The sequence below is a fragment of the Hypanus sabinus genome, unplaced genomic scaffold, assembly GCF_030144855.1.
Source record: "Hypanus sabinus isolate sHypSab1 unplaced genomic scaffold, sHypSab1.hap1 scaffold_47, whole genome shotgun sequence".
Taxonomy (NCBI): Eukaryota; Metazoa; Chordata; class Chondrichthyes; order Myliobatiformes; family Dasyatidae; genus Hypanus; species Hypanus sabinus.
This window is the reverse complement of record NW_026781341.1, coordinates 1,579,024-1,600,539: the sequence shown is the minus strand read 5'-3', so window position 1 is coordinate 1,600,539 and position 21,516 is coordinate 1,579,024. Positions and strand designations below refer to the sequence as shown.

Genomic DNA, 21,516 nt, shown 5'->3' with positions numbered 1-21,516 from the left:
AAAGCCCCATGGCATTCTAGACTTATGTGAAGAAGAAGGGGATGATTACAGTGAGGGTAGGAATGGTCAGGGATAGACGATGAAACATGCGCCTGGAATCGGGGAGTTGGGGCAAGACATTAATGAAGACTTTACTTCAGTATTTACCACCGAGAGGGATCTTGAAGTTTGTGAAGGCATTAAATGTGCTGACGTGCTGGAACATGTCGAGGTGAAGAGAGAGAAATTTTAAAAGACTTTAGGATAGATTAGTCCTCGTGTGCTCGGAAAATACCCAAGGTCACAGCGCGAAGCGAGGGAAGAGATTGCCGCTCCCTTGGCGATGATTGTTGTGTTATTACTGGCCACAGAAGGGCTGCCAGAGGATTTGAGCTTGGAAAAAATTATTCCGTTGTTCAAGAGAGGGAGTGGCGATAACTTTGGAAATTATAGTCCAGTTAGTCTTACCTCATTGGTGGGAAGCTTTAGGGGAAGTTTCTTTTTTTGACGGGATTTAGAAGAATTTGGAGAAGCGTATCCTGATCGGGGAGTCAGCATGGCTCTGTGAGGAGCAGGTTATGCTTCACGAGCTTGACTGAATTCTGTGATGTGACACAGGTGGAGTTCAACCTGGAGATGTGTTAACTGGTTCGCTTCGGAAGGACGAACGAGACGGCAGAATACAGGGTTAATAGCAGCATTGTCAGCAGTGTAGTAGAACAGGGGGGATGATGGGGTCAACATCAAAAGATTCCTCAAAGCTTCTCTGCTAAGATAAGTTGTTTTTTTGATGAGTTTGTTAAGGAGGCGTATTGGGTGTTTAATTCATTAGTCAGGGGCTTGAGTTAAAGCCCTGCGAGGTATTGTAACTCTAAAATACTGGTCCGATCACATTTGTAATATTGTGTTCAGTTCTGAGCGCCTCCTTATAGAAAGGATTTGAAAATTTTACAGAGGCTGCACAGGATGTTTACCATGAGGCTACGTGGTTAAGACATTCCGGACATTCTCTTTGGAGCATAGGAGGTTGAGAGCTACTTGATAGAGTTTTACAAGATCCGTCTCTACCGAACGAAGTATAAGTTGCGTCGTCCCACCACTAGTCTGCAGGTCACCCTGGGGCGAGATGCAGCACTTCCATAGCACCCTCTGCAACGCAAAGTCACATGAAGCCATGGGAGCAGGTGTTGGATGGTCGTATGAGAACCCGATGCCGGTCCCATGCTCTGCTAATGTGATCACTGACACCAGGAACAAAATCGCTGAAGAGTATTGATGACTGCTGGAATCAGCTGTCTTGTAAAGATAATTTCTAGGACAAGGCAATAGTCAGTGCAAGTGGTTCAGATGGGACATCCGGGTGGGTTTCTTAAATTAATAAGTATATTGTCAAGTCAAGCCAAGTCATGTCACTTTTTATTGTCATTTCGACCATAACTGCCGGTACAGTACACAGTCAAAACGAGACAGCGATTTCCAGGGCCATGGTGCTACATTAAACAATACAGAAACTACACTGAAATACGTAAAACAACACACAACTACACTGACCTACAGACCTACCCAGGAATGCACAAAGTGCACAAAACAGTGCAGGCATTACAATAAATAATAAACAAGAAAGTAGGCACAGTAGAGGGCAGTAGTTTGGTGTCAGTCCAGGCTCCGGGAATAGAGGTGTCTGATGGCTTTTGGGAAGAAACTGTTAAACAGTATGGTCATGACAGCCCGAATGCTTCGTTGCCTTTTGTCAGATGGCAGGATGGAGAAGCGTTTGCATGAGGGGTGTGTGGGTTCCTTTATAATGTTGTTTTCTTTGCGGATGCAGCATGTGGTGTAAATGTCCGCAAAGGCGGGAAGAGACACCCCGACGTTCTTCTCAGCTGATCTCACTATCTGCTGCAGGCTCTTGCGATCCCAGATGGTGCAATTTCCGAACCAAGCAGTGATTCAGATGCTCAGGATGCTCTCAATACAACCTCTGTAGAATGTGGTGATGATGGATGGTGGGAGATTGACTTTCCTCAGCCTTCGCAGAAAGTCGAGCCGCTGCTGGACTTTCTTTGCTATGGAGCTGGTGTTCAGGGACCAGGTGAGATTCTCCGTCAGGTGAACACCAAGAAATTTGGTGTTCTTAACAATTTCAACGGAGGACTCGTCGATGTTCAGCGGAGAGTGGACGCTCCTGAAGTGTCCTGAAGTCAACAACCATTTCTTTTGTTTTTTTTTTCACATTCAGAGATAGGCTCTGCACCAGTCCGTTAGCTGCTGCACCTCCTCTCTATATTCTGACACATCATACTTGCTGATTCTTCCCACCACGATCGTGTCATCGGCGAACTTGATGATGTGGTTCTAGCTGTGTGTTGCAACACAGTCGTGGGTCAGCAGAGTGAACAGCAGTGGACTGAGCAGACACCCTAGGGGAGCCCCCGTGCTCAGTGTGATGGTGATGGAGATGCTGCTCCCGATGCAGACTGAATGAGGTCTCCCAGTCAGGAGGTGTAGGATCTAGTTGCAGATGGAGGGTGTTCAGGCCCAGTAGGCTCAGCTTTCCAATCAGTTTCTGAGGGATAATTATGTTGAATGCTGAACTGAAGTCTATGACCGCATTCGAATGTATGTGTCTTTTTGTCCAGGTTGGTTAGGGCCAGATGCAGGGTAATGGCGTTGGCGACGTCTGTTGAGCGGTTGGAAAGATACGCGATCTGCAGGGAGTCCAGTGAAGGGAGCAGTAGGGTCATGATGTGCCTCATGACGAGCCCTTTGAAACAATTCATGATGATGAATGCAAGTGCATCGTGACCGTAGTCATTTAAGGCGGACACTGAAGACTTTTTCGGCACGGGGACGACGGTGGCGGCCTTGAAGCAAGTTGGAACGTTAGCGCTTCTCAGGGAGATTTTGAAGGTGTCAGTGAGAACATCTGCTAGCTGGTCTGAACATCCTCAAAGCACTCAGCCAGGAGTATTGTCTGGTCCAGCAGCCTTCCGGGGGTTGACCCTGCACAGGGATCTTCTCACATCGGCCACGGTAAGGCACAGCATTGTCATTGGAAGGAGGAGTGGTCTTCCCCGCCAACACGTCACTTTCCGCCTCGAAAGGAGCGTAGAAGTTCTTCAACTCATCTTGGAGAAAGGCATCACCAGCACTTGTCGCCGCTGTCCTGGAAGTGGCTGTGGATTCGCAGGGCGTGTACACGCTTTGCCTCTCTGATTGCCCGGGACAGTTTGGCCCTCGTTGTTGCTAGGGCTGCCTTGTCGCCTGCTCTGAGGGCCGAGTGACGCCAATTTCCAATTCTGTTAGTGACTCAACTCGATTCTCCTTCGTATGGTGATCATTTCAAGAGGCTTGAGCAGGATGTAAGCAAACTAACTGAGTGAGATGAAGTGTTCAGTTCAGGGCCACTAAGTTGAAAAGTATGTAAAGGAATTCTCATCCGCGGAAATACAGGAATTTGGACTATTTGTAGCTCACAACATAGTGAGCTGCAGGGGGTAGTTCCGAAATCAAAAGCTGTGTTATGTTTAGACTCATGGAGCCCTACGTCACAAAAAGGGCCCTGTGGTACATCTGGTCAGCGTTGTCGGCATAGTTTCATTAACCCGCATCTGGTCACTCACCCATCCATGTATTTATCTGAACTTCTCTTGGAGAAATTATTGGGTGGAAAAGTAAAGACGTCACAGGGCAATCATTTTGTTTTGTTTTCAAACTGCACCTGGACATTGTGTTAAACAGTGCGACCAGTATAAGGAAAAATGATAGGATTAGAGGATTTCTGGAGTACAGGTAGCGACAACTCTGAGGAGACCAATCATCGCAGAAGTGGATGAACCCAAGTCAGAAACTTGAAGATTGCGTCAGGATCAAGGGAAACGCCGGGACAGCAGAGGCTCCGTTTCCCGTTTACTCTCCTTTAACTGCCCGTGGAGGGGTCGGAAAACCTACTCTACATTTATAACACTGCCGCTTTGGGGGTTTAATTTCCTAAGAGCTCGCTCAACTGTTCTTCATATGAGATTCAGCTACCATTACACAACCTCAACCAGTTCCGCCACTTCATTTCCTTCCACCGATCGGCCTGTTTCGGTCAGTGCCTTTGTCTTTGTCAGATGCCGTTTCAAGGTCTAAAATAGAAACAAAGACCTGTCAAACTCGTCCGGTGAACTGGGTGCGTGTAAAGAGAAGCCAGTTTACACTGACCCGCAGGACAGGGTCAGGAGTGTCAGTGTATCAATTTCCAACATGGAGATGACTAGACGGTGAAAGATAAGCTAGACCATGGTGCTTTATTCATTCTCCGTGCAGCGTCAAATATTGTCCGTCTTTAGAATTATGTGGTACCGGGACGAGAAGGGGTCATGGACATCACCATGGTCCAAGAAGAGGGCAGTTCAGCCGGTGTCAGAAAAAGAATAATAGCTCATTCCCGATCTTTGCAAGGCATCCATATTGGTTGAGGAAATGCCGCTCTTCTCATGTATGTTGGCTTGTCTCACGAAGGCGGTGGAGAACGCCGCAGTCAGAGAAAAAAGTCCGATTATCAGTGCGAGAAGAATTAATGTGTGATGAAGCCGAATGCTTAGGATGAAGCATGTAACCATACACAAGTATTCCTTAGAACGAGTTGTTTATCTCTCTCTCTCTCTCTCTCTCTCTCTCTCTCTCTCTCTCTCTCTCTCTCTCTGCCCTCTCCCCCTCCTCTCTCTCTCCCCTCCCCCCCCTCTCTCTCTCTCGGCAAATATGAAACTAAAATCGCTGTGTCAATAGCTTACATTAGAATGAAACAGGCAAGTCAACCGCTTTCGCTAATTTACGCTGAAACTGACATTTCCACTGTACCGATTTCCTCCTTATTGGATGCGCCTGGCATGGTGAAACGATTTCACTGATGAACACATGAAAGCCGCTCGGCATTATTAAACTTCTGTGCGAAGCAACGATTCCCCCTCCACTGCAACTGGAAAATGAAATTCACGAATTCCATGTTCGGGACTTCCTTGGGGTAACCACTGCAATCACATCCTTTACTGAAGGGCAGCAGAAACTCGAATCTGACCAATATTGTGTATCATTGCATCGGGACATTTCGCGTCCGTGAAGGCAGACATTTCCAATGTGTTCAACTCCATTTTATCAATCCGTATTCCCGCCTTCACTGATGTTTGAATTTCCATTTCGTTGTCTGTCCCTACATGAACACTCTCGAGAACCCCCTCACACTTTGTGAATATCCCAGCCCTACTCATCCGTGGCAGATAATCACCACGTCCTTCGATACTGACCACGGCCTGCCCGTCGCGGGCCATTTAACAGACTGATCAATTTCATTCCGTAACGGGCAACCTATTGTCTAATTACTGCGAGGAGATTCTATACACAGTGAAAGGCTCTTCTCGTTTGGCATTCGGTTCAGACCATTCATTGGCACTGTCAACAACGCTAGCAATTCCTTGTATCTGCAAATCAATTGTCTTTGTTGGCACACATTTAATAAATGCAGATGCTCTGTCGGTTTCAGCATTTGCACCAATTCGAGGGTCATGTGTACAATTCATTAAGCATGTTTGCGTCATAGCGGTGCGAACCATGTGAGGGATCGCCTTAATTTGATGCACATACAAAATACTGGGGGAGTTCCGCACATCCGCAGCATCCATGGAAATTATCAAACAGTTGGCGTTGTAGGCCGCGACATTTCTGCAGGCTGGGGGCGGGGAGAGATGGCTGTATAAGAAGGCTGGGTGAGGGAGGGTATGACAAGCTAGAAGGTGATAGTTGGTCAGGTGGACGGGGTTGGTGGAGAAATAAGTGGCTGGGAAGTAGTAGGTGGAGAAGGCAAAGGGTTGGAGAAGAAGAAATATGGTAGTAGAACAGTGTGGATACTGGGATAAAGGGAAGGATCAGGGCCCCCAGGGAGGGGGGTGTAGGTTAAGAGGCTGGTCAGGAGAAGAGGTAAATGACCAGAGTGCGAAAGATGTGGAAGGGGTAAGTGGAAAATTGGAAGTTATGGAAATCGATGCTGATGCCATCAGATTGGAGGCTCCCGAGACTGAAAGTGAGATGTGTCCCATCCAAACCGAAAGAGGCCTCATCTTGGCGGAACTGGAGGCAATGAGCCGACAAGTCGAAGCGGGAATGGGGATAGAATTTGAAATGGTTAGCCACCGTGAATTGCGGATGGAACCCAGGATCTGGACAAAACGATCATACATTTCTTAAAGGTCTGCATGCGTTCAGGATCTACATAAGCCTCGATCCCACATTAGTTTAAGGTTCTTCGGTATATTAGAGGTACGTACAAATAACATATTCTTCTTAATAGTTCTATTGCAAGATCTATAACTGAGACAATTTCCAGAGTCAAACAGAACAGCCCAATGACAGTTCAGCATTGTTCTATTGGGATAAAGTCTATGGAGTTTAAGAATGGAGAAGATCAACGATAACAATGATGAGAATGTGATCCGGAGAGTGTTTCACAGCCACATTCACTGACTTCTCGATTCGTAATTTCTTCATCTCTGAGATTTTGCAATTTCGTGTCAAACTATACATCCATACCTCATCACACTTGGGATTTTTCTTGAATGACATCATGTCTATTTTACCCCAGCTGTTGGAAGACACGTCAGCCTTGTGTAGTATTGAATATTCAGTGTGCTGGAGCGAGTATAAATGAATGACCGTAGAGATTCATCAGCTCAGTTTATTCAGCGAGGTCGCGGGCAGCTGGAAAACAGGCTGAATCTCACACAACATGCTTGAAACATTTTACCGTGTCAGAAAGATATATTTCATGATCATTTCCGTTATTGGTGTTCCCGGTAAGAACTAACATTGGCAGTTCTGTATGCGCGGTGTTTGGACTCGTCCAGTTACTGACAGCGTTGTGATGCCGGTGTATCAGTGAGTGCGGTGCAGACATTGTGAAATGCTCCGTGTTCGTTCCGAGGTGGATTGTCGGAGTTCACTTGGACACTGGTTTTCATTTATCATTGCAAACCACTAGTCAAAGTAAGCTCCGATAGTCGAACAAACTAGCAACCGGCTCGGTGTTATTGCGTATCAATGGTGCAACAGGCTTTAGATTCAGATTTAACAGATTGGCGCCATGTTTTAAGCAATTGTAATTAAAGTGGGAAGTGAATCGCCGTTGTGATTCAGGGGAGAGCGGTAGACATCACTTGAGTGTTGGATCCCAAACCACCGGGAGTTTCTGAATAAGCGTCTCTGTGTGTTTTAGTGTGCCAGTGTTTGTTTCGGTGTCCTCTTCGGTGAAGTGAAGAGGGAGTTAAGAGCCAGAGCAGCGGGGTCCATTAGCAGTGAGACGGGGTAAGGTTCATGCGATACTCCGCTCCGTAACAATAGCATCGAATCATTTAGAATCCTGCTGCAGCAATTTGGATCAACTCCTGAAGAAGCAGACGATTTGAAAAACCTATATTATCTGTGATGTTTTATACACTAACGTGTAAAGTAGCTGAAAAGTTCAGCGAGCCAGACAGAATATCAAAATGCGATCATTGAACTTTCTGATCGGAATCCTTGACACAGAGTGAAGGAAACCTGGCATGTATTGCAGAATGTAAAAGAAGCGAACCAAGCGGGGACTCATTGGGCGGCCGCCCAACGGGGAGTCTAGACGGAGACGAAGGAATGCTGACGGTGAAAATGAATTTGCTTTGAGAAATCTGCCGAGGTATCCAGGCTTTACACATCAGTTGAAACCTGATGGTTAAAGATTTGGTATTATTTCCCCAGAGTGCCTACGGTGTCCAGTTGACAACCAATCCACCCCTAACTCTGCGCCTCTGTCAGTGCTGTGTACCCATGCCTTTCACCGAACATGCACGCGTGTGAATCGTCTGCGATTCCAGATTTACACCTTTTAAAGCTCCAGAAATGAGCTGTCTGCAAAGTCTGTCTGATCTCAGTTTCCTGCTTATCTCTGCCCTGAGACTCGGGGAGCGGAGGAACAGCCATTCACTCTTTCATTTTTTTCTCTTCCCTCAGTGAATTTAGTGGCGATTGCGATCCTATCCCGGGGACAGTGCGGCCTCTCCACCTGCATCACTCGCTACCTGGTGGCCATGGCAACGGCGGATTTACTAATCGTCATATTTCGGGTTATCTTGTGGCGCGTCAGTTATTATTACTTCCCCGGGACTTTCCTGGACATCACCCCTGTGTGCAGTGTGATCTCTGCCCTGGGAGTGGCAGCCACTGACTGTTCTGTCTGGTTCACCGTCATGTTTACGTTTGATCGGTTTGTCGCCATCTGCTGTCAGAAGCGGAAAACAAAGTATTGTTCAGGGGAAACTGCGGCTGTGGTTCTCACAACAAGCGGTGTTCTGCTCTGTTTTAAAAATGTGCCCTACTTTTTTATATACCAGCCGGCGAGAGTGGTTGACAATATACCCTGGGACTGTATTCCAAAGGCCGGCTACTATACGGATCCCGTATGGGTAGGATATAGCTGGTTTTCTACCGTTCTAACGCCATTACTCCCGTTCGTGTTAATACTACTGCTCAACGCGCTGACAGTCAGACACATTTTAGTGACGAGTCGCGTCCGTAAGGGGCTGAGGGGTCTGAGCGAGGCGGAGAACCGCAGTGACCCGGAGATGGAGAGCAGGAGGAGGTCTGTGATCTTACTTCTCACCATCTCCGGAAGCTTCATCATCCTGTGGTCCGTGACAGTTGCCGAATTCCTTTATTACACGTTTTCCAGATTGAATCAAAATAATTACAACGATTCGGAATACATATTTGAACACACTGGAGTCATGTTGCTGATATTAAGTTGCTGCACAAACACGTTTATTTATGGGGTAACTCAGTCCAAGTTCAGAGAGCAGTTCATCAGCGCAACGAAATTTCCGCTCATGGCGACCTTTAAATTAATTAATAAACAGAATATTTAAATTCTTGTCAGAGGCGGTCGTAGTGTTTTCCATCTTGACACTATAGAATTGGCGGCCATTGGAGAAAGTATCAGCGGGGAGAATAAAACTGGTTGAGATCCCGAGAGATACACAACAGCAACGCAACACATCAACAGACCATGTGACACCCGCAGCCTGTGAACTCCACCTCGTACCAATTCTTAAACTCATCCTAACTGTTATTTTTATTTTCCCCATACTCCCGCTCTCGTCACCGCTCCACCGCTTTGAATAACTAATCCCGCACCCCAGCGTAAATACTCGTCGCTCTATTTAACCTGCAAAGCGGTTGCAGCTCGGTGACGGAAACAACACAATTCAACTGGCGGAAATGCTGCCGTCACTGGGGAGATCGGGCGGTATTCACTGAGCGGTCAGATCGGGCCTCTTCTCCGTCTGCTCAGGTTGAGCAGGGAGCGCCGGCAAAGAGAGTTCGCTGACTGCGTCCTACATCGGCACGTTCTTCAATACCCTATCAGCAGACAACAGCGAGATCCGAACTTCAACTGTCGAGTTTACTTGTGTTCAGTAAGAGGGAATGGAGTTCGTGATGCGGTTACCATTACAGGGAATGATCCCCAATGTCGAACTATCCACTAAAAAGTCAATTTCCTAAGGTGATGGCATGGCTTTATGAGGTGGGTGACTCTTCTTCATTTCCCTGGGTGTATTTCAATCCATATCGAAGCAGTTTAATGAACACAATGCGGTAGAATCCACCAACAGGCAGCTGAGTGAGGCTTTGGGCGAAGGGCCGAAGTTGAATTCAGACGGTCAAATAGCATGGCTTTAAACCTGGGATACAGTGGCATGTAAAAGTTGGTCAAATTTTCTGTAAATGTGAATAGCTAAGCGAGTAAAAGATGACCTGATTTCCAAAAGGCAGAAAGTTAAAGATGACACATTTCCTTAATATTTTAAGCAAGATTACTTTTTTTTTTATTTCCATCTTTTACAGTTTCAAAATAACAAAAAAAGGAAAAGGGCCCGATGCAAAAGTTTGGGCACCCTGCATGGCCACTACTTCGTCATACCCCGTTTGACAAGTATCATAGCTTGAAAACGTGTTTTGCAGCCAGCTAAGAGTCTTCCAATTCTTGTTTGGGGATTTCCGCCCTTTCCTCCTTGCAAAAGCTTCTGCTTCTGTGAGATTCTTGGGCCGTCTTGCAGGAACTGCTCTCTTGAGATCTATCCAGAGATTTCGATGATGTTTAGGTGGGGGGACTGTGAGGGCCATGGTAAAACCTTCTCTCTCCCTTTCTTCCACGACCCATTCTCCTCTCCTGTCAGATACTTTCTCCAGATCTTTGCCTTTTCCACTCATCACCTCCCAGGCGATTATTCCGTGCCCCAAATGCAACCAATTGGATTCCCCCGTCACCTTCTAGTTTGCCCACCTCTCCATAGCCACCTTATTCTATCAACTTTCACCTTACCACCAGGACAAGAGGCAGATGCTTTGAGGTACATATATTGTTATTCCTTTGGATGGTTTAAGCACTAACGTGCAAAATATCTGAAAGTTCACAAGGTCGGTCAAAATATTTAAAAGCGAAAACTGAAACTTTCTGATAGCATCCACTGATGAAGCCTGAAGGAAATGAGTGGCTGCAGAATATAAAACAAGCGAGACTGAGGTATGCAGACGGAGGAAATAAATTTGCTTTCCGCATCGTATCCAGGACATGAAGAGCGACCGAGAGGCCGGGTGTCCACTGTATGGGGAGAGTGTCAGAACATGGGTGACGGGAACGGGACAGTCCTCCACAAACACTGCTCCTCTTCCAGTACCGAGTACCGCACCCGTTCGCCCAGCACGTATGCGTGGGCACGTCCCCGCCTCCCGCTTTACGCCTTTTAAACCTCCAGAAATGAGTAGCACGAAAAGTTTGACCGTTCTGTATTTCCAGATTAGCAGTGCCATGTGACCCGCGGAACGGCGAGACAGTAATTCACTCATTCTTTTTGCTGTTCCCCCAGTGAATGTAGTGGCGATTATGATCCTGTCCCGGGGAAAGTGCGGCCTCTCTACCTGCACCACTCGCTACCTGGTGGCCATGCCAATGGCGGGTCTACTAACTATCATCTTTGAGGTCATCATGTGGCGGTTCAGTTATTATTACTTCCCCGGGACGTTCCTGGACATCACCACCGTATGCACTGTGATCTCTGTCCTGTCGAAAGCAGCCACAGAGTGTTCTGACTGGTTCACTGTCACTTTTACGTTTGATCGGTTTGTCGGCATCTGTTGTCAGAAGCGGAAAGCAAAGTATTACACCGGGAAATCTGCGGCTTTGGTTCTGTGGAAGAAAAATAGTAAGACATTGTGACGAACGTTAAGGGGTTAATTACCTTCTTCTAGTATGTGAATTCGAAGTCCCTAATCACTTATCTGCGACTAATGTACACTATGCGACTGAAATGTGCGTTGCAGATGGGATGGGAAAATGACGATATCTGTGCTTCCTTGTTCTGAGAATCATCACATGTCTGCGCTCGGGAAAACCTGATATACTGTCCTGGGAACTAACGCTTAAGATGTATAACCGCTCAAGGACATGTGGTGCAACTTCGCTGTTCTGACGAGTTGTAAATGAAGTTCCCTCCTTTTTCAGATTTAAGCGTCTCTTGTCACGTCCGCCAGGGGTACAAATCAGAGTGTAATCTATTGTTGAACAGAGTCTCAGAACTCCGCTTTAGGTGTCTGAGCTCTTCATGATATCAAATAATATAACCCCTTAGTCTGAAACAATTCTCTGTGTCGGCCTCATCTATTCTGTCTGCTGCTCCTGAGATTTTTATTCCACAACAGTTTGGCGACGAGGATGGGATCCTCAGTGTAGTCTCCTAGCTGAAAGGGGGAGGCTGGAAGAGCAGCATCCAAAAAAAGAACCCTAGGCGGAAAAGGAGAAGCAAGACAGGCAGGCGCCTTGCAAGTTGGGAAGGATAGTCACTCTCCTAGCTGAAAGTGGGAGGCAGGTGTCCTGGGTCCAAGCTGAAAGGGTGACTGCAGCGGGTACTCGTGGGATACCAAGGAAGCTACCGATTTACCGAAGTCAGAGACTTGTGGAAAGACTGAGGAAACAAACCAGGCCGCTCATTGTGCACATAGCGTGAATAATGAAACTTCGTGCTGTCTTTACTGAAACTGAAATCCTAAAGAGGAAAAACGGGAAGTGCGAGCAGTCAGTCGGCTGGCGCGGGTCCTGCTAATTGACCAAAGAGTTCTGGAGGGAAGACGAAGGCTTTGAACACTCAACTGCAGGTAGGAAAAAGACCGCCACAAAAGATTGAAAAGATAAGACAGCACCAGCTGGATATAAGAGACTCCTTAGTCCCGCCTGGATCCACGGCGGATATGGTAATCAGAGAGACCGGAGATGATCCTCATGCGGTTACATTCGGTAGTGATTTGCATGAGTGGTCACATGCGGATTGGCCGTATGGGGGGGAATTTTAGTTTGAAACCAATCCAGTTCTGGGAGGACGCCACCCAAAATGGGGACGGCGACCCAAATTGGGATGCTGATTACATGTTAAGACGATTTAAACGATTGAAGGAGGTTGTTAAAACGACACCAACCTCCAAAGTAAAGGAGATTAAAAGGGCTGAAAAGAAACCTGCCTCTGGACTTTATCCATAACTCCCCGTACCGGCCAGAGACCCACTGGCACCCAATAGTGAAATAGACAATTTAATAATGACGACGACCGCCTTGGGACGACCCGCACCCATTCCCTACAGCCCCCATGCCAGAGATTCAGGCACCTGACACCCCCAGCGGGGCAGACATCACTCTACCGAGTGGAGGGTCTCAGGAAAGAGGAATTGAAACTGATGTAGCTGAAGGAAGTGTCAGCAGTACCAGAGGGGGAAAAACGCCGGGAAAAGCAAACAAAAAAGAGGCAGTGAAAGAGAAAAACAGAATGGAGGATAAGCATTTAACAGATACCTTCATTGTATCTAAAACAGCCCCGTTTCCCCTGCTGGGTCTACAGACCTTTTTTAAATTAGGGGCAAAGCTGCACTGTACAGCTGAAGGTATGTACACGGAGCTTCCTCAGATTAGGATCCCTGAAATGCTAAAATTAATGATCGAGCTAGAAAAGGACAGTTCAGGACCCATACTCTGCTGTCGGCAGCTGGATAGCAATCTCCATGCTCGTCAGGTTCAGAGACTGTCTGACACATTGATAGGACGGGCCAACATCTACAAGTAAAATCTGCAATTCTTGATTAACAGCAGCCGGGAAAAGAAGCAGCTCCATTGCACGGTCTGTTACGGTTTACAGACTGACCCGCACTGTGCACCCTTATGTAAACGGTAAAGGGGAAGGCAACACCGGGTGTGTATTTTGGTCCCGAGGGATTAAGGCTCCTAGTAGTTTTAGTGGAAGATTAGGAGAAATGATTCCGACCTCAATGCCTCATTTGACAGTGGCCATAAAGCCACCAGCAAAGCTTAAAGATATCGGAAGGATGATAAAACGATTGGAGATGAAAAAAAACAATGCTGTTTATATTATAACTCTGCCGGTATTGGGACAAGAATCGCGAATAGAATTCTTTAACGAAATGGAGGGCAGAAATATGATAAAGTCCGAGAGCTGGGAAACATCCTTTGAAAAGCAACCACCACCAGCAGAAGACCCTGTACTTCCCGCTAGAGCCTCAGAGCGGGTGTAGGGAACCTCTGAGCCCAACATAAAACATCATGTGGGAAAGACCCAAACAGCTCCGGCGCATAAATTTACTCTAAAAAAAAAGAATGTGCCACTGTTCTGTATTAAACAGTAGCTGAAGAAGGTTTCGTTCCAGTAATTGACTCATCTCAGCAGGGGATGCTGGTGCAATCGTAAAGCCTGTGTAACACCCCTATATTACCTATTCAAAAAAAAAAACGGGCCGGAGTAATGAGTGGCATTTTGTGCAGGACATCAGAGCCATTTACAAGATATTCATCCCTATTGCTCCGCTGGTGCCGCACACCAACATTATGCTTACGTCAATACCTTTAGTTGATCGGGGCTCAGCATTTTTATACATACATTTGCACGAGGATAGCCAGCATTTATTTGCCTTTCCTATAAGAATGAGCAATATACGTGGACACGTCTGCCCCAGGGATTTACCGAAAGCCCCAGAGATTATGCTGCAACAGTTAAAAATGATTTTGCCGAATGGAAGCTGTCTGAATATTCCACGCTGATTCAGTATGCCGACGACATCCTGATAGCTTCTGCTACAGGGCCACAATGTCTGACAGATTATTTAACACTCCTTGAACTTTTGGCGAGAAGAGGTCACAGGGTGGCTGTGGAGAAAATGCAGATTTGCCAAAAGTCTTTCCAATACCTTGGGTTCTTGCTCAGTGAAGTTTGGCAAAGTTTGGGAAGGTATCGAATAAAAGCAATAAAGAAGATCCCGGTCCCCAAAACAAAATAAAAAATGACGTTCTTTCTTTCCTGGGCATAGTAGGGCACTGTCGACAGTGGATTCCCGAATACCGGGAGAGGGATGCAGTAGTGTATTCTGCTGCATTGAATGATCTTTATTGTCATTATACATAGGTACAATGAAACTCTGTTTGGCTTCCTCTCCGGCAAACAAAGCGGTAGATAAAAACAAGACAGTAATATAAAAACAGTATTAAATGGTTAAGTAGCAGAAAATAAGTTGCATCAGCAGCAGAATATCACAGTAATGCACAAAGTGCCGTTAGTGCAAGTATTTGAGTCCTTGTGTGTGCTCACAGTTTCAGTCATTGTTCTGTGGAACTGGTGTGACGGAGGCCACGGCTCTGGGGTAGAAGCTGTTCCTCAGTCTATTTGTGCTGGTTTTTAGTCTCCTGAACCTTTTGCTGGACGGCAGCGGGTCAAACAGGGAGTGGCCGGGGTGTGTGGTGTCTCCGGTTATGCTGACTGCTTTCCTCCTGAGTCTGCTGGAATAGATGGTGTCCAGTCCTGGGAGCTCCATCCTGACAATTCGCTGGGCCGCCTTCACCACGCGATGCAGGTTTTGTCGCTCAGCGGCTGTGCAGCTGTCATACCACACCGTGGCGCTTTTGGCCAGGATGGTTTCAATTGTGCTTCTGTCGAAGTTAAGCAACAACTTGTCTGGGGGGCGGGGTACATTGAAAACGGAGAGCCTCATCGTGGAATGGCCACCCGAAAGGGACAAAGCCAACCATGACCTTAATGCAATAGTAGAAAACTCTATTCCTTTTGCATTGGATCGCCCGTGTACTGTGATGGTACCTCTTGCTGTAATGCTGTTGAATTCAGCGGCGACTCCGCATTTTACCACGGCTAGAAGGACAGGTTATGAGCTGATTCTTCTCTCTCGATGCAACTGAACGTACAAAAGATCTCCGGCTATTAATCCAGCAACTTTTGTTATGTCACCATCTGCACAGCAGGATGGGGATGGCATTAACTCTCTGTTCGCAGTGGAAGCGACTACTACTCCCACACCAGACCGGAGAAGCGAACCTTTTGATAATCCTGATTTAATTCTTTTCACAAATGGCTCTTTGCACCGCCCAAGAGATGATCTGTTCCTGGCAGGGTATGCTGTAGTAACTCCCCACGAGGTAACAGAACCTTCCGCCTTGACAACAGGATCATCAGCGCAGGCGGCGGAACTCTCTGCCGTTACCCGAGCTCGCTTGCGTTTTGGCCGAAGGAAACGCTGCCGATGTTTATTCCGACTCACGTTATGCGTTTGGGAAGCACATGACTTTAGACAATTGTGGGAAAATAACGCATTCATCACCTCCTCGGGGAAAACGATTCAACACGCCTCCTTCGCACTGAACCCTTCAGAAGCTGTACAGTTGTCACAGACTTTAGTGATAATTAAGTGCGAGGCGCACACCTCATCCCAGAATGAGGTCTCCAAGAGAAATGCAGACATGGTAGCTAAACAGGTGGCCCTTCAGGGACAAACTGCGCTACAGACCCCTCGGGTTGAATCGGGAGGGAAGGAGCTCCCTGTGTGTATCGACGTCCAGCAGTTGCAGGAAGCCCAAAATCTTGCCTCACTGGAAGAGAAATGTGCCTGGAGCCGATCTGCACGTTACCGGAATACCGGGCTGTGGCGTCACCCAGACGGCCGAGTATTGTGCCCGCATAGTTTATTTTTGCCCCCGGCTCGCCTGGCACATGGCCAGAGGAGGGATGCAGCATGTCATCACTTAACAGTGGCACGCCCCTGCAAATTGACCTGTACATATGCCTGTGAAAGGAGGTTTAAATATATACTGCGAATAGTAGACGTGTTTTTCAGATGGGCGGAGGCCGATCCAACTAGGAGGAATGATGTAAGAACTGCGGTGAGCATATTGATGAAAAAAAATATATACCTAGGTTTGGAATTTCCCCAGGGATAAGTAGCGACAGGGGAACCCATTTTACAAATAAATTAGTACAGGGACTGAAGAAAGCCTTGGGGTTCCAGAAGAAATTGCGTATCCCCTACCAGCCTCAGTCCTTGGGTATGGTGGATGCAGCAAACGGGGGAATAAAAGCGGCTTTGACAAAAGTTGTCAGACAAACGGTCTCGGATGGCCAGAGGCTGTGCTCTTAGTAACGTACACTCTGCAAAATCAGAAGAACAGAAATACAGGACATACCCCTCAAGAAATTTTGATGGGGCGGCCTATTACAACAGGACCTCCCATGACCCCAGAGATGGTAGCGCTAATATGATGTGATGAGAAGACACTGAAATACGCACAGGCCTTGTGTCAGGAGGCAGAGAAATTGTATGAGAGTGTCCGTCAAGCCCATGCACCTTTAACAGAAGGTAACATTCTGCGTTAAGCCGGCAGATAGAATATATGTGAGATCAATGATTAAAGATTTTTTATCTCCCGGGTGGAAAAGCCACCTCCTAGCGCTGCTGACGACCCGTACAGCCGTTAAGATGAAGGAAAAAAACCTGATTAAACACATACCAGCAGGTGCAAGTTGCACCACGACGAGGACGAAATAAAACACTGAACGAGTGACATCTTCCCCGGGAGGAACGGTGCTGAGAACCAAGAACCAAGTGCTAATGGGAGACTGGAACATAAATCTATTCTAACCAGCACCTCATTTTATATACATAGTGACTGGTTATGAACAAAATATATACTCAGCAGAGGACTAACGTGAAGGAAGTAGGGGTAATAATCATAATGGGGGTGGGATTGATTGATTATCTAACAGCGTCGAAGGGCAAGTACAAAGAAAAAGGAAAGTGGAGAGGAAGCACTAGCCTGGGAAGGAGGGGTCTGTGCGTTAGTAGGGAAAGAATGTTGCACCTACATACCCGATGCTTCAGAAAATATGACCCACGTGTTAGAACATATGACCCAGCTGCGAGATGGAATGCACAGACTGAACTCTCAAGCACCTCCAGTAGGCTGGGATTTCTTTAAGTGGGTTAAATCAGTGTTAGGAGAAGGAATATTTTCCTGGCTACAGCCCCTCTTTTATGGCCTCATTGCCCTAGTAACGAAATCGTGGGAAATAATAGAGGGATGGTTTTCTGGCTGGGGAAGCTGGATAACGCATGGAACAATTATAGTGGCGATGATATGTGATTTAGGGTGTCGTGTATGTGAAGCATTGCGATTGTGCTGTTATCGATTAATGAAAAGAGCCTGGTCTGTCTCTGAAGGTGTCCCTATGGTACCTCAAATGATGAATGACACAGCCAGCAAGGAGCACTGGTGGGGTGAAGAGGTGTACCCAGGGAAGGAGAGTCTATTTCCCCATGGATATTGACCCCCTTATGAGAAGGAGGAGGAAATACCCCGGTAAGAAATGTTAATTTAGAAGATATGAATGGACAATAAACAGGACTGGTCAAAGAACACTGAGGCTGTCTACAAGAAGGGTCACAGCCGTCTCTACTTTCTGAGGAGACTGAGGTCCTTTAACATCTGCTGGACGATGCTGAAGATGTTCTACGAGTCTGTGGTGGCCAGTGCTATCATGTTTGCAGTTGTGTGCTGGGGCAGCCGTTTGAGGGTAGCAGACACCAACAGAATCAACAAACTCATTCGTAAGGCCAGTGAAGTTGTGGGGGTGGAACTGGACTCTCCGACGGTGGTGTCTGAAAGGAGGATGCTGTCCAAGTTGCATGCCACCTTGGACAATGTGTTCCATCCACTCCATAATGTACTGGTTAGGTACAGGAGTATGTTCAGCCAGAGACTCATTCCACCGAGATGCAACATTGAGCTTCATAGGAAGTCATTCACGCCTGTGGCCATTAAACTTCGGAGTGTCAGACACCCTGAGCCAATAGGCTGGGCCTGGACATTTCCACTTGTAATAATTTACCTATTATTATTTATTTATTTATAGCGAGATATATAACGGTGTGACTATAACGAAACCCAATTTCCCTCGGGATCAATAAAGTATGTCTGATTCTGATTAAAAAGGAGGGAACTGTGGAAGAAAATATCAAGGCCTTGCATTGGAATGGGCATTGAGGGACTAATGATTTGTTTTAAAATGTGAATTCGAAGTCTGCATTTATTTATCTGTAACTAATGTACTCTGTGTGACTGAAATATGCCTCGCAACCAAGAGGTAAAAATAAATGTATTTGCACTTCTTTGTTCTGAGAATGTTCATATGTCTGCGGTTGAGCCAGCTTGCCTGACATATTTTTTTGAGAACCAACGTTTAAGTAAAATGTCTAGCTGCTCAAGGACATATTTTTGCTATTTCGCTATTCGGTAGAATTGCGGGAGTTCCTCCTTCAGGTTTAACGGCTTCTTGTCACGTATGCTTGGGGTATAAATGTGAGTGTAATCTTCCGTTGGGCAGAGCCGCGGAGCTCCACTTTTAGGAGCCTGTACTCTCCAGGTATCATGTGCCAATAAAGATTTTTGAAGCAGATGCTTTCTGAGTCCGACTGCTCCGTAGTTCTTTTCTGCGACACTCTTGAATATTACTGGCTAGCGCACCTATGTATTCCATTTTTTCCTTCTTAATTATTTTAGTTGCATTCTGATGGGTTTTAAAAGCTTTCCAATCCTCTTAAATTCCCAGTAATTTTTGCTCTATGCCTTCTCTTTGGCTTTTATGTTGTCTTTGGTTTCTCGAATCAGCCACGGTTTTGTAAACTTACCTTTAGAATACAACTTCCTCTTTGTGATGTATATATCCTGTGCCTTCTGAATTGCTTCCAGAAATTCCAGTCATTGCTGTTCTGTTTTCATTCCTGCCCGTGTTCTTTCCAAATCAATTTTGACCAATTCCACTCTCATGCCTCTTCAATTCTCTTTCTTCCACATCTGAGTTTAGTTTCTCCTTCCCTCATGTCAGGGTGAATTTGATCATGTAAAGATCACTTGCCCCTAAGGGTTATTTAAACTTAAGTAACCTAATTAATTCCTGTTCATTACAACACCCAATCCAGAATAGCTGATCCCCAAGTGGGCTCAGCCATGAGCTGCTACAAAAAAACATCTTGTAGGCATTCTAGGAATTTCTCCTCTTGAGACCAACACCATCCTAATTTTCCTAATCACCTTCATGACAATCCCCCATGGCTGTTATAACGTCGCCCGTTTGGCACGCATTTTCTATCTCCCATTGTAATTTGTGGACCACATACTTACTACTGTTTGGAGGTCTCTATACAATTCCCATCAGGGTTTTTTTTCATACATTTGCTGTTGCTTAATTCTACCCACAGATTTTACACCGCCCAACCCTATGCCACCTATTTCTAATGATTTTATTTGACATTTTACCAACTGAGCAGCACAAACCCACTACCAGCTTGTTCTTTTAGGAAACATATAAATATCTGGGAAACAAGAGGACCTGCAAATGCTAGAAATCTAGAGAACTCCAAAGTTCCATTTTAACTTCATCATTCCATGGCCGTCACAATCCTCCGACCTAAATATCATCGAAAATCTGTGGATAGACCTCAAAAGAGCAATACATGCAAGACAGCCCAAGAATCTTAGAGAAGCAGACACCTTTTGCAAGGAAGAATGGGCAGAAATCCCCCAAACAAGAATTGAAAGTCTCTTAGTTGGCTACAAAAAGCGTTTACAAGCTGTGATATTTGCCAAAGGAAGTGTTACTTGCCATGCAGGGTGCCAAAATTTTGCTTTAGGCCCTTTTCCTTTTTTGTTATTTTGAAACTGTAAAATATGGAAATAAAGAAAAGTAATCTTGTTTAAAATATTTAAGAAATGTGTCATCTTTAACCTTATGCTTTTTGGAAATCAGGTCATCTTTTCCTCGCCTAGCTATTCACAGTAACAGAAATATTGACCACTGGTGCCCAAACTTTTGCACGCCACTGTACATGAGAGGCCAACTCAGAATAATGAATCATCATTATGCAAGAAAACGTTAACCAGTGAAATGAGTATGACCCTCCATGGGACACATCCCAACAATCTGAGCAGACTCGATGGTGACAAGAAAGCATCGAGCACATGACTGAGAGTTGGAGTCCTCTTCCCAGAAACAGAGGGATTCCTTGCGGAAATACAGGACAAGGTGGGTAACAAAACGAAAACAAATCGAAACTTCATGAAATACAAACAAACAAAGCAGTAAGTGCAGAAAATGCCAAGAGAAACGAGACACAATCCAACACATTCCTTGGATCCTGCAGCAGTTTAACTCAATCGGATTGCTTAAAAAGGTACAATCCAGTGGCAAATATCATTCACCAAAATCTTGCTTTAAACTACAAACTCATGAATGCCCTCCATCACTTCATAAAGGCACCATAATTTCAAGCCCAATACATTTTTAGTCAAAAAGTACAATTTATATGATAATGAATATATTATTATTTCAGATAGGACAATCCATAATAAACATCTGGATATAATATTTCAGGATTACCAAGCAGGAACAACTCCCTCAATAGATATAACAATTCCCAAAACACACGTGTTCCTCGACCAGTGGAGCACCTTACAAGAGACATTGTTTATGTCACCAGTTAGACAAATAAATGACTTTCTCTGTCAATCAGCTTCCATATGTTGCTACTCTTTCATTCATTGCCGCACCTCGTTGCTGATTCCCTTCTCCTCATCATACGTTCTGACCCCGACCATCGTCCAGAGCCCCAAACTCTGCCCTGAGCGGACCTGCCTCTGGTTTCTGACCCAGCTTCATTGGACATCCAACAAATGGTTTTCCATTCTGCTTTCTGTCTTTAGAGTACAGTAGAGTTTTCAACAACCCTTCAGAAGCATGGAAAATGTCCCATAATGGTGAAATGAGCCCTAAATAAGGAGGTTAACTACCAATGTCTTTCTTCCTCAGTCCTGAGATTTGAGGGGCAAAGAACATCTCAGACAGAACTGCAGTCAACTCCACTTCAGTCTGCAGGAAATTCAAGGGAAACCTCTTCACCCACAGAGTGGTGACTGTTTGGAACCCATCCCACAGGGAGAGCAAGAGGTGATCAACAAGGGAGGATATAAAAGGACTGTCATGGAAGAGAATCACTTGCAGGGTTCAGCAGGCCTGAGTTGACTCTCTATTGTACACTAGTTGTGTTATAAGTTCAATAAGTTCTGGAGACAGAGTTTAAAAC

At 45.9% G+C, this 21,516-nt stretch overlaps 1 protein-coding gene across 3 annotated transcripts in view; it reads left to right on the top strand.

Moving 5' to 3' along the window:
* The window catches only part of LOC132389087 (zinc finger protein 239-like), a 274,720-nt gene that overhangs the window by 105,063 nt on the left and 148,141 nt on the right, over positions 1 to 21,516 (top strand). The window lies entirely within an intron of this gene.